Genomic DNA, 14,267 nt, shown 5'->3' on the forward strand with positions numbered 1-14,267 from the left:
CCTGCTTGGGTTCTGGGAATGCACGGAGGGTGCCACAGTGGAAGGCTTTGTGGAGTACTGGATTTAGGATGTTTTGCATCTGGTGGGGCTGTCCAGGGTGTTTGTGGTGGAGCGTGCTCACACGGCCCTGGTGGCACTTCCTCGGCCCGGAGTGCCTCCGAGGGCTATCATTGCCTGTCTTTTGAATTATAAAGACAGAGACTGTATCCTCTGGGGGGCCTGTGAATCTGGCAAGGCTGCCTTTGAGAATTGTAAAATTTCCATTTATCCTGACTATACGAACAAGGTTCAGACCTCTCGAAAGGGGTTTCTGGAGGTGAAGGCCAAGCTCTGTGCCATGAACATCAGATATATGTTGTTGTATCTGGCATGCCTCAAGGTGCTCTCTGGGGGCAAGTCCCACTTTTTTTAACGTTTAGAGGAGGTTTGAAGATGGCTGGAGATGTGGGACAAAGTTACTCCTGGTAGACCTGAGAGGACTGGCCTGGTGGTTCATCATACCTCTGGTGTGGACGGCCTAGACTGGAGGACCCGTGGGGATAGCCAGGTGGAGGGCACCGCAGAACAGGGTGTAGATACTGACAATAGAATTGAGATTCAACAGGATAGTACAATGGTGGTGGTGATTCCTGGACTGGCTGATGGACCGAGTGGGGCACTCGATAAGGGAGCTGAGAGGACCCCTACGGACACTTTACTTTTTTGCCCTTATTATTTTGGGGGGGGGCTGTGTCTATGCAGAAGGGGCCTGAACTGCATGGTGGGGGGTTTCGGGACGATGGTTAAGTTTCCGAAGGGGCACTATTTGAATGTGAATTTGTATTGTACAAGGGGGGACAACGTGCTCACTGGTTTATGGTGGGTAGATATTCAGGCACAAGTATATTGCATACGGGGTGGGGGTGGTTACTCCACGGTTGTAGTAGGACCTACTAACTGGGGAGTTGGGGATTAGGCTGTTGTCCTGGCAGCATTTACAAATATGGATCTACAGTATAGTTTGATGTGTTTGTTTTACTGTTCATCCGGGGCGGGTAATGGGGCATTGGTTTATCTGGTTGGTCAGGTTTGCATGTGTTTGAGGTTCACAACAGCAGTGCATGTATGTATGCGAGAGGTGAAATGGGTACTCATCTTGCCTTTTTATAGGTGAGGGGTGGAGGACTAGAGGGACAGAAGGTAAGAAGGCCTTGGTATGGGCCGACAGATTAACCTGCTGACATGGAATGTCAGGGGGCTGAAGAGTAACACTACAGGTTACAGGATACATTCCTTTCTGAGGCATCATAAGTTTCATATAGCCTAGCTCCAGGAAACTCATATGACGGAGGAGGAATCGCAACAACTAGCTAAGAAATGGTGTGGCCAGATGTTTTCCCCATCCTTTTCCTCTTACAAAAGAGGTGTGACAATATGGGTTGCGCCAGGGATCCCATTTACCCACGTTTACAGTGAAGTGGATGTAGAGGGGAGATATGTACTCATACAGGGCACCTTAGATGGGGCGCCCATCAGTATTCTTAATATTTATGCACCCAATATAGATGATCAGCCCATCTATGATAATATACCTGAGGTTCTGGGGGACAGGGTGGATGCGCCTATTATATGGGGCAGTGATTACAATTGCATTTTAGATGGTGAGAAAGATCATTACCTGTGTAAACACGCATAGTCGGCTAGATCGTTTTTTAATGAGTGGACTGAACTGCTCACAGGTGTTGTACATTAAGCATCTGGGGAGGTTTCTCTCTGATCATGCACCGGTGTTGATGCAGTTGCAATGGAGATCCAATAATACGTTAACACGCAGTTGGTGCATGCCTACGGATTTTCTGACAGAGGCTGGGTGTCGCGATAAGGTGGCAGTTGCCATTAAAGATTATATGGACTTGAATTGGAGCATGACGAACTCTAGGGGAGCAAAGTGGGAGGCCCTGAAGGCTTTACTGAGAGGGGTATGCACAGGCGCCGCTTGTGGGGTGCGTAAACAAATGGAACAAGAACTTACTTAATGGAGGTTAAGCTAGCGGTCCTGCAGCATCAGACACCAACAACAAGGGAGGCAGAAAGGGAGCAGCTCCAGTTGTACAAGACAGTCAACAGCTGCTGGGACACACTAGATAAGGCAACACTTAGATCATATAGACAGCACCTGCATAGGGAGGGGGATAAATCTGGCAAATTATTGGCATGGATCCTAAAGCGGGAAGTGGTGTTTTCTTCTATTTTACGTATCAGGAATGCCAAAGGTATGACGATTACTAATCGTAAGGATATCCTTCAGTTGTTGGTGGAACATTTGCAGGGAATATCGAGTGCTGTGCCTTAATCGCATATGGCGATTTAGGTGAGTTCCTGCAACGGATGCGGCTTCCACTGTTGGAACTGGAGTGTATGGAGACTCTGGAGGCTGCGATAACTGTAGAGGAAGTGAGTGAGGCGGTGGAAGCATTGACGGAATCTAGGTCATCGGGGGGGATGGGAGGGAGGGACGGGTTCTTTGTTGAGCTGTATCAAGCGTTTTCCCTCCTCCTACGAGAGAAGTTGTTGGTGTTTGAGGAGGCCCGAGAGCGGGGTATATTGCCGGAAACCATGCCCTAAGGCATTGTGTGTTTGATGCTTAAGCCTGGGGGGGATCCAGGTGACCCCTCCTCTTATTGCTTGCTTACTATGCTGATGTGAAGATCCTGCACAAGATATTGTCTACTCGGCTCCGTGGAGTGATCTGGGGTTTGGTGCATGACGATCAATGCGGTTTTATTCCTGCCCGTAGAACGACCTATAACTGACGTCGCCTGGCACATGTACTGCACAAAGCTGAGGGTGAGGAGAACGAACTGGTGCTAGCGTCATTGGACCTGGAGAAGGCCTTTGACATGATGGAGTAGGGCTACCTCCTGGTGTCGCTGCGGGGCATGGGGTTTGGCCCACAATTTTGTGCGTGGGTGAGACTGCTGTATACTGCATCCTCTGCATGTGTTCGGGTGGAAAGAGAGCTCTTCGAGCCCTGAGTGATTGGCAGGGGTACCAGGCAGGGATGTCCACTTTTGCCGCTTCTTTTCGTCCTAGCGGTGGAACCACTGGCGATCTGGCTCTGTGAGGAATTGGAACCTTGGGGTGGGACAGATTACCCACATCGTCTCCCTATACGTTGATGATGCGTTGCTATATCTTCGAGAGCCAAGTGTTTTGGTGCCTTTGTTGTTGCGACTGATGGAGGCTTTTAGGGCAGTGTCTGGTCTCCAGGTGAATAGGAAGAAGTCACTTCTGTTCCATTTAGGTTCTCTCTGTGGTGCGCCTCAGGAGGATTTACCGGGGGGGCTCAGGTGGGAGCTCGAAAGCTACAGATATTTGGGTATCTGGGTCACTCACGCCGTGGCGGCACATGAAAAACATAATGTAGAACGAGTGGTGACTGGCCTTGATTGCTCGGTTTCGTTTTGGAATAGACTGCCTCTTTCAGTGATAGGAAGGGCCTATGAGGCTAAAATGGTGTTCCTGCCACGGTGTCTTTACCTTGTTCAGAGCTCTCTGTTTCCCCTAGCTGCTCGGCTCTTTAATCGCCTTGACAGTTTGTTGATTTCACTGGTGAGGGCTTGGCGGCGTAGTGGGGTGGCATTGTCAATGCTGCCGAGTGACATGGAAGAGAGAGGATTGGCTTTTCCTAATATTAGACATTTTTATTACGCAGCCCACTTACAACATGCTGCAAAGTGGATGACTGAATCAGACAGTTGGGATTGTTTGCAGGAATGCTGGGTGGGAATGTGTTGGCGCATGTATTGATGTCGGGCTGTTGGTCAGAGTCTGCTGTCCCCTATCTGGTCAGAACTACTGCCTGGATCTGGGAGCAAGCCGTTAGGAATGTGCTTTGACTTGCCCCGTTTGATAGACAATTTAAAGATTTGGGACTTAGGGCCAGATGTAGCAAAGGGTTTTACCCATTCTGTGTCTATGGGAAAATGTGTTCGTGCATATGGCCCTTAGTCCCCTTTAGGGACATGGATAACCTAATGTCAATGGATGGCTGGAGGGTGGGAGGATGTGTAGTGGCGGGAGATTAATACCCCAATGGGGAGTTTATCTCCTTTCCAGATGCTCGGGACACGTTCGGGTTGGGCCCAGGTCAGTTCTTGCAATATGCAAAAATGGAAAGTGTGTTTCGGGAGATCTGGTGTGGTTTCCCGGTGGCCCCTCTGGCATCGATGGTGTTCAGTGGGCTGATAAATTGGGGTGAGGGGACTCATTTGATCACTCGGTTTTATAAAGCCCTTCTGGGGATCAACCAGGTGTGATAGGTGTTGTGCATAGGGCTTGGGAGCATGACCCCATGGAGGATATGGACTAAACTTTTGCACTTCAATTTTGTGCATCGGACATATATCACACCTGATCGTCTTAATAAGATTGATCCAACAAGAGGGGCTGGGTGTCCCAGATGTAGCGCATTCAATGCCTTCTTTCTACACTTGGCTTGGTCCTGTAGGTGTCACAGTGTCCTTTCCTCGGGATCTGCACGCCGCCAAACAACAGGCCCACCTTCCGGCATCACCAACGCAGAAAGCTATTATAGCACAGAGTTATGGTGAAGCCAGTCGGGGGGAAAGGAATTAGGGTAGGGAACAGCAGGGAGAGAGATCTGAAAAGGAAAAATGGTTAAGCATGTATGTATATACTTGTTCGCAACAGCATTAACATTCAATTATACATTTAGACAAAGGCGTCTCCGTGAATACAAGTGTTGAGACCCATATGGAATAAACAAAGGTGTCTTAGTGGATGCAAGAGTTGAGGCCCTTATGGAATAAACAAAGGCGTCTCCGTGAACGCAAGAGTTGAAAACCTTATGGAATAGACAAAGGCGTCTCTGTGAATGCAAGAGTTGAGACCCCTATGGAATAGATAAAGGCGTCTCCGTGTGTGCAAGAGTTGAGACCCTTATGGAATAGGCAAAGGAGTCCCCGTGTGTACAAGAGTTGACACCCTTATGGCATAGACAAAGGCGTCTCCGTGGATGCAAGTGTTGAGACCCTTATGGAATAAACGAAGGCGTCTCCGTGAATGCAAGAGTTGAGACCCTTATGGAATAGACAAAGGTGTCTCTGTGAATGCAAGTGTTGAGACCCTTATGGAATAGACTAAGGCGTCTCCGTGTGTGCAAGAGTTGAGACCCTTATGGAATAGACAAAGGCGTCTCCGTGTGTGCAAGAGTTGAGACCCTTATGGAATAGATAAAGGCATCTCCGTGAATGCAAGTGTTGAGACCCTTATGGAATAAACAAAGGCGTCTCCGTGAATGCAAGAGTTGAGACCCATATGGAATAGACAAAGGCGTCTCCGTGAATGCAAGTGTTGAGACCCTTATGGAATAGAATAAGGCGTCTCCGTGTGTGCAAGAGTTGAGACCCTTATGGAATAGACAAAGGTGTCTCAGTGTGTGCAAGAGTTGAGACCCTTATGGAATAAACAAAGGCGCCTCCGTGAATGCAAGAGTTGAGACCCTTATGGAATAGACAAAGGTGTCTCCGTGAATGCAAGTGTTGAGACCCTTATGGAATAAACAAAGGCGTCTCCATGAATGCAAGAGTTGAGACCCTTATGGAATAGACAAAGGCGTCTCTGTGTGTGCAAGTGTTGAGACCCTTATGGAATAGACAAAGGCATCTCCGTGGATGCAAGTGTTGAGACCCTTATGGAATAAACAAAGGCGTCTCCATGAATGCAAGAGTTGAGACCCTTATCGAATAGACAAAGGCGTCTCCGTGAATGCAAGTGTTGAGACCCTTATGGAATAGACAAAGGCGTCTCCGTGTGTGCAAGAGTTGAGACCCATATGGAATAGACAAAGGCGTCTCTGTGTTTGCAAGTGTTGAGACCCTTATGGAATAGACAAAGGCATCTCCTTGGATGCAAGTGTTGAGACCCTTATGGAATAAACAAAGGCGTCTCCGTGAATGCAAGAGTTGAGACCCCTATGGAATAGACAAAGGCGTCTCAGTGAATGCAAGTGTTGAGACCCTTATGGAATAGACTAAGGCATCTCCGTGTGTGCAAGAGTTGAGACCCTTATGGAATAGACAAAGGTGTCTCCATGAATGCAAGTTTTGAGACCCTTATGGAATAGACTAAGGCGTCTCCGTGTGTGCAAGAGTTGAGACCCTTATGGAATAGACAAAGGCGTCTCCGTGAATGCAAGTGTTGAGAACCTATGGAATAGATAAAGGTGTCTCCGCGTGTGCAAGAGATGAGACCATTATGGAATAAACTAAGGCTTCTCCGTGGATGCAAGTGTTGAGACCCTTATGGAATAGACAAAGGCGTCTCCGTGAATGCAAGTGTTGAGACCCTTATGGAATAAACAAAGGCGTCTCCGTGGGTGCAAGAGTTGGTAGAATCATGATACTTCAGGATGTCATGAGCATTAGACAAAACTGGGCGTGGCCCTTCTCTGAATCATGGAACAAGAACAATTGGTAGAATCATGATACTTCAGGATGTCATGAGCATTAAACAAAACTGGGCGTGGTCCTTCTCTGAATCATGGAACAAGATCAATTAGTAAAATCATGATACTTCAGGATGTCATGAGCATTAAACAAAACTGGGCGTGGTCCTTCTCTGAATCATGGAACAAGAACAATTAGTAAAATGATACTTCAGGATATCGTGAGCATTAAACAAAACTGGGCGTGACCCTTCTCTGAATCATGGAACAAGAACGAACTGAGACCTCTGAACCTTTAGAAGGCAAGAGCTTGGACCATGGACATACTCTGAACATCAATCATGCAACTACTATGCATTCATAAACATAAAACGTTTGGTCTCAGTCTAGAAATTCGCAAAGACTTAAATATGTATCTCACATATCATCAAAGGCTTAAATATGTCTCTCACATATTATGCTTCCAAAAACAATGAAACTATGATTTGCTTATCTTTGAGATGTTTTCACATTTGCCACCTATGCCTGAAAGTTTTACTCATGTAAACTGAAGCGTCTTGATTATTGGACCAAGGGCGCTTTACTCATATGAACTGAAGCACTTTGATTGCTGTGCGAAGGGCGCTTTACTTCCAATTAACTGAAGCGCTTTGAATGTCGTGCCAAGTGCGCTTTACTCGTGTCAACTGAAGTGCTTTGAATACCATGCCAAGTGTGCTTTACTCCTGTGAACTGAAGCACTTTAAATGTCGTGCCAAGGGTGCTTTACTCCTGTGAACTGAAGCGCTTTGAAGGCTGTGCCAAGGGCGCTTTACTCCTGTGAACTGAAGTGCTTTGAATACCATGCCAAGTGCGCTTTACTCCTGTGAACTGAAGCGCTTTGAATACCATGCCAAGTACGCTTTACTCCTGTGAACTGAAGCGCTTTAAATGTCGTGCCTGGGGCGCTTTACCAGTGTGGCCTGAAACGCTTTGCTTGTGATGCAAAGGGGCGCTTTACCTTTTGGAATGAACGACTTCCTTCAAACTTGAATTCAGCAAGGCCTTACCGCTACGACTATGACCTACTCGTTTTTGAATGCACCATGGAATCAAGGATACTTCGGTTGGATGACACTCTGCCATTCAGGAAATCTGCTCTTCTCCAGAGAAATCCCCACGAGGTCTGTCTGCATTGAAGTCTTCAAAATAGTGAGCAACGTGCTTGGGTGTGGCTGGGCTTTATAGGCCTGCCACACCCCAAGATGACTGCTGCCTCTAAAAACATGGGAATTGTAGTCCCTTCATGGAATAGCACTGATAAGTGCATCTTGTCCACCAATGACCTGAACCTGCAGCTCTATGAGCCTTGCCACAGGGCAGGCGACGTTGATGGCCACCTTTGGAGCAAGAGGGGATGACAAGTGGTGAGCAGAAAGCGCTGCAGAGCCGCGCAGTGGAGTTTTGGGCGGGACCTGGACGCTCATGGTTCTATTCCTGACAGTAGGATGGTGCACTGATTTCGGTGGGAGGTGGTTGGGAGAGTGGAAGAGGTAACGGGATTGGGGCTTGAAGTAACGCCTTTGGCATGTCTTTTAGGTGGAGTGCTGGGACTGCCGGGTAGGAGTATCCCATATAGGCTTACACAACTGGCCCTGATACTGGCCAAGTGCAAGGTGGCCATTGGCTGTATAAGTGCCCGGAATCCTTCTATGCCTTGCTGGATCCTAGATTTAATGGAATGAGGTGCTACTGAAGAACAAAATATGCAGATCACACGTAGAGAGGAGGGGGCACTAACGGATGTGATTGCATGGGGGACAGTACTGGAACGTTTCACTGGCATGGAAGAGTTAAGTTCAGAGTGGAGCACCGATGATGATGGCTGATTAAGTGAACCTTGATTCGATCAGAGAGATGACAACCAACTGTGGTGAGGATGTGTCTCTGATACTCATGATATATGAAAGGATTGGTTACATGAAGATCCTATCTGGGAGGGGAGGCTGAGGGAATCTACTGTTGCAGTGGGTGCTATAGATCTCTGTCTCTGATTGTATGTTTACTCTGTCCTCCAGAAATGTGACAAAAGATATTGTGATATCTCACATTGATATTCACTGCATTATATTTTTGTCGGTTATGTTTTCTAAACTCAATAAAAACAGAGTTATAAAAAAAATAATATAAATGGCCATGTTTAGAAATGTATTACAAGTAGACCTAAAATGATTCATATCTTCCAATATGTGTAGGTGGGTTATTCCAAAAGACTTCAAGTTCATGCTCCAGATGAAAAAGTGTCTGAATGATGTGCACAACAGAAGGAAAATATAATGATTAATTCAATTTAAAAGGGCTGCCATAAATAAGATGCAGTATTTCACGTTCGCCATTCACTCACTGTGATGCTGTGCCAATCATCTATTGAATCCAAGCCGTTCTGATTGGAATTGCACTGCTGGATAAAGTTACATCAACGTCTATACAGTAACTTTGATGTCACCTACTCCATGTGGCAATTCAAGTGCTTCAATCACCTGCCATTTAATATCTTTGTCAGTATGATTTTTATCCACAAAGAAATTCACTAATGAACCTTCTAGAAAACTTCCATCTAATTCAGCTCGATTTTTAATCTTTTGACGGGTTTTGCCAATACAGATGAGATCCCATGAACACTAAATTGGTCAAACTACATTAATAGTGTTATAATTGCACGAGTGACGTAATTCATGTTTGATATTTGCATAGAAATAGTGTTTGATAGTGAAATTACAAACTGTACAGTTGCCATGTCGGCACTGACCTTTAAGAGAATCCATGCCCTATGCCCTAGTGATGATGGTGTTGCAGGGATGCAGAAAGAAGCACTGACCACATGATCCTTTACATTAATAGATGTCACACTCCCAGACTGGTTAAAAGAGAAAACATCACTCAAAGAGCGAAAAAACACTGCTATATTCATTTGTGCAACCACGTTTTGTCCACTGAGCAATACAGTTGGGAAGTGCATTAAGAAATATTGAACATTGTTGAGCAGCATAGAACTTGCATGTACTGCTGCTAAGTTTTCATTTACATGTGGCACAAACAAACCTGTCCCCAGACAGGGTACCTGGCCCTACAGGGTCTCTTGCCATCCCTCCCCCTGCCATTCTTTCTTCCCATGAGAGGCAGAGACCCTGAGTGGAGGTAAAATGCTGCAGTTTATTAACATTAAGTCGAATCTTTAGTTGGTTTCTAAATCACCATTACAGTAATCAATTATTGATATACACCATAAACTATGCAAGAACATCATAAATCAAGCATAGTCATAAGTAAATTAACAATCCCCCTAACCTCAAGCCGATTTGGGGATCACCGTAAATCATCTCTGACAGTACCATCTGGCACAGGCTTCTGTCCATGCACTGGATGTAAAGGCACCTCTGGTTGGGCGCAGCATCTTCTAGGCTTCCCTTGCTACCGATGTGTAACATCCAAAGCCCTGTCCAGTCGTGCCCGGGCTGCAAGTGCTGTATCTGCTTTGCAACTATCCCCTGTGACTCTATATGTTGCCCCACATTGTCTCAGCCGTCAGGCATCAGAAAGATCACTGTTATGACAATTATTTCTTTTCAGACGGACTACTGACTGACCTTATGTGTTGTAGATGCAGTTTAACTTTGTTGTCTCTGTCACGCTGCCGGCGGTTTCACGACCATAGACAGGTCCCCCCTTTGTTGCTAGACTCTCTTCACTCCAGGGCATCCTGCTAGTTTGAGGCTGCCTGTAAGTTTGTAACTACCCCCTTGCTTCCTCTGTCTGCCGCTAGGCATCCCAAAGCCCACCACTTTGGCAACCTTATTAGTTAGGCCTTCGGGACGCCAGTGGGTGTTCTTAATACTGCAAAATGCTGCTGCCTCAGCAACACTTCTGAGGGCTTCTCAACCATAGTCCAACAGCTCTCAGCCCCTAAGCTGCTCAGTGGGAACCTGTTCGTTCCCCGCCCATTACAACTGGCCCCTTCCTTCGCACCCTTAGTTAGCAAACTAATGATGTTAACCTGTTGCCACTGCTTTGACTGTTGGAAGCAAGGGTCACTTTTGGATTTAACTGACCTCTCCTCCCTGGTCAGGGTACCAACCCATCTATTATCAGCAGAGCTCTACTCAGTCAGGTTTCGCTTTCTCTTAGCATCACCCTCGCGTGCATTGGCTGTGTCGGCCCCTTTATTATAATAGGCCCAATATTCTTAGTTGCCCCTCGCTTTCAAATCGTGTTACAGCCAGAACATCCTGCCATAAACCCACACCTAAACAAATGTGACTACTTTCATCCCCTTAACTGGTACAGACCGTTGGCATGCCGAAATAGGAAGCCTTGAAATACAAATTGCATCCCACCTAACACATGTTCAGTGAGCTTGGTTGTGTAGTAATGTGATGTAAAATGAAATACATGGAATGTATGTGTGGAATGTTTGTGTTGTGAGATAAAATGGAGGTTTGAGATTCTATCACAGGACCGGAGGCGAGGATTATGCAGATCTTTCTTCACTCTTTATTCAACAGCAAGTTCAAAGTTAAACAAAACATGAACAAAAAAACTACAAGTTCCATGAGCCCGCCGCCATGGTAACGAGTATCCAATGAGGTGCACTCCTTCACGTCGGTATAAATAGCCCGAGACACGTCACACTTCCTCTTTCTTCACTGCTACGTCTCAGATAAGTGCCTTTTCTGCCTCCGGTTGGGAGTTTGTTTCTTGACTTGGCGCTCTGCCGCTCAATTGTTTTGCGGGGCTTTCTGTTTATATAGCAACTTCGTCGCTATGAGCGGTCCGGAACGGACGGGCCGCTCGAGCGTTTCATTTCCTTTCGGCCCTCGGCGTGTTTAATACACGTCGGGCCCACCAGAGGGAGCGCGCGCTGTGTTCTTTGTTATCGGAGAGCGTGCCTCTCTCAGCGCGCGGCTCACGCTTCGCGTTTGCTTTTTTCTTTTTTCTTCCCAGAATTGAGGGTTTCTCCTCTATTACATGCTTGGCACCCTGGTGCATTTTTTCTCTTCCCTACCTTGACACCCGTTTGGGTAAGAATTACCCCATTAGGGAAGGCATTACTTCTTGACTTACTATCAGTGACAGAGAGGGTAGGGATTTTACCCTATATATTGTATATTTTTTTGTTGGGTGTACACTCTGTCATAGTCCTCATTATGCATTCCTCCCAAGAGAATGAACCTTTTACCAACATGTCCCCAGGTGAGGGTCCCTCTCACCGTACCCTTCCCCCCGGAGTGGACACTTTGTTTTCCCAGGCTATTTCTCACGCTTTAGCCCCTCTTAGGGATACTGTCGCTAAACTTACTGAACAGGTGTCCAGAGGTACGGGCATGTTTGGTGTGACGGGAGCGGAGGGTGATTCCTCTACCCTTTCGGCCCCCAGGAAAATGCGCAAGCGCGACGCGGGGCACCTGGGGGATGGTGTATTTTCACCCAATCCCAAGAGTGCGCGCGCGCATAAGCGCGTACCCTCCCGGGAGGACCGTTTGCCCGGAGTACTGGGTGACAAGCTTCACCACCTATGGAACCCTGATCTGGGATCCCCCAAAGGCTTCATGGGAGGTTCAGATGAGGACTCGGGTCGCCCTTGGCGTCCGGGTGCTACCCTACCAGATCCTTCGGATCACGCCGATTCTGACTCCGATATGTTTGAGCCGGAGGGTATCTACCATCCGCGTTCCTCGGAGTGGCGTCCAGACCACAAGGTGGCTGAATATGTCGCCAGTAAAATTAGGCAACCTCTGGACAAAGAGGTGCGCGCTCGTCTACGGGTGGAGTGCCCACGCCCGTCTTTATCGGATAAGGTCGCTTTCACGCCAGTTATTGACCCAAAAATGTGTACGTTTTTTTCCAAGTACACCAAGGATCCCAAAAAAGGGATTGATCGCTCCTGGAGGGCATGCCAGGATAAACTTCTTGATGTGTTAGGTCCTCTCACACAGATTATTCAATTGGCGGAGCGGGCCAAGCAAGCAAACACTCCCCTTCAGACGGACATCATAGCGGGATGGGCTCAGAGAGCTGTTTGTCTTCTGGGCAACGCAAACTGTGCCATCTCTGCAGAAAGACGCAGGTCTTTATTGATCAAAATCGACCCCAAGTTAGGGGAACTGTCTAACTCGGAGGCAGGGGCTGTTGCCCAAGGCAATTTATTTGGCGATCCCTTTGTGAAAGAGTTGGGAAAATTTGTGGCTACGTTTTCAGCTTTGGATAAAGCGCAATCTTCGATTAAGAAGGTTTTCCCCAACAAGGTTTTTGGCGGGGCCGGGCGAGGCAGGGGTCGCTCTTCCGGCCGTCCTTTCCAGCAAGGCCCCAGCTCCTTCCGCAACAACGGTTGGAGGGACGGCAGACAAGGAACCTTCTTCCCCAACAGAGGCAGGGGAAGAAGCAGAGGGTCCAGAAATGCGCGAGGAGCATATAATGCCCCAGGAGGTCCCTCGGGTGAGGCTTATCCCTTTTTCCCCAACAAATTTTGCCGGGAGATTGAGGTTTTTCAGGGACAATTGGAGGCGCATTACCTCCGACGCATGGGTTCTACAAACTGTCTCAGGTTTTCAAATAGAATTCTGGGGTACCCCATTTCAGGAGAAACTGCCTCAGCCCATCGGGTTCTCGGCAGAAGACTCAGAACTCATAGATTTAGAGGTTCAGGCCCTTCTTCACAAAGATGCCATTTCCTTCACTTCCCTTCACCCCACAGGCTTCGTAAGCAACATCTTCTTGGTGGAAAAGAAGGACAAAGGGTTTCGTCCCGTTATCAATCTTCGTGCTTTCAACGAATGGGTGGTTTACAGACATTTCAAGATGGAGGGTATTCACATGCTCCGCGACCTCCTCTTACAAGGGGACTGGATGGTTCGTCTAGATCTCAAGGACGCGTACCTCACGGTCCCTATTTTTCCACCCCATCGCAGATTCCTGCAGTTCTTATGGAACAACCAGGTGTTCGAATTCACCACACTCCCCTTCGGCCTGTCGTCGGCGCCGTGGTGCTTCACAAAACTTCTCAAACCAGTAGTGGAAACACTGAGGTTACAAGGCATTCGCCTCATAATTTATCTGGACGACATCCTTTTGATGGATCAGTCCAGGTCTCAGTTGATATACAATCTGAACACAACTATTGCGCTTTTCCAGGACCTTGGTTTTGTGATCAACCAACAGAAGTCGCAACTTACTCCGACTCAATCGTTAGCCTTCCTAGGGTTTCTAGTGGATTCCCGATCGGCGTCTCTCAGTCTCCCGGCGACGAAGATTTCCAAGATAAAGAAGGAACTGAGAAAGGTCCTGCAACGAGACCAGATCTCTTTACGCCAGTTAGCCAGAGTGGTAGGCCTGCTTTCGTCTTCGATTCAAGCCATTTTTCCGGGTCCCCTACACTACAGAGCCCTGCAACGCTTGAAAGCGTTTCACCTTCGCCGAGGGGTGACGTACTCCGAGTTGATCTCCCTGTCTCAAGAGGCAAGGACGGAGTTGTGTTGGTGGCTGGACCACATGGAGGCATGGAATGGCAGGGCCATCTTTGGAGCAGCCCCGGATCTGGTGATCGAGTCAGACGCCAGTCGCCAGGGATGGGGGGCTCGTTGCGGGGGCATCTCGTTGGGGGGACGCTGGACCCCGCAGGAACTAACCATGCATATCAACTGCCTGGAGCTCCTGGCGGGTTCTTTTGCGATCAAGTCTCTCACGAGAGACAAGGTCTCATGCGTAGTTCTACTACGGATGGACAACGTATCGGCAGTGCAATACATAAATCGTTTAGGGGGAACAAGATCAAGAGCCCTAGCGG

Source organism: Pleurodeles waltl, chromosome 2_2, assembly GCF_031143425.1.
Source record: "Pleurodeles waltl isolate 20211129_DDA chromosome 2_2, aPleWal1.hap1.20221129, whole genome shotgun sequence".
NCBI lineage: Eukaryota > Metazoa > Chordata > Amphibia > Caudata > Salamandridae > Pleurodeles > Pleurodeles waltl.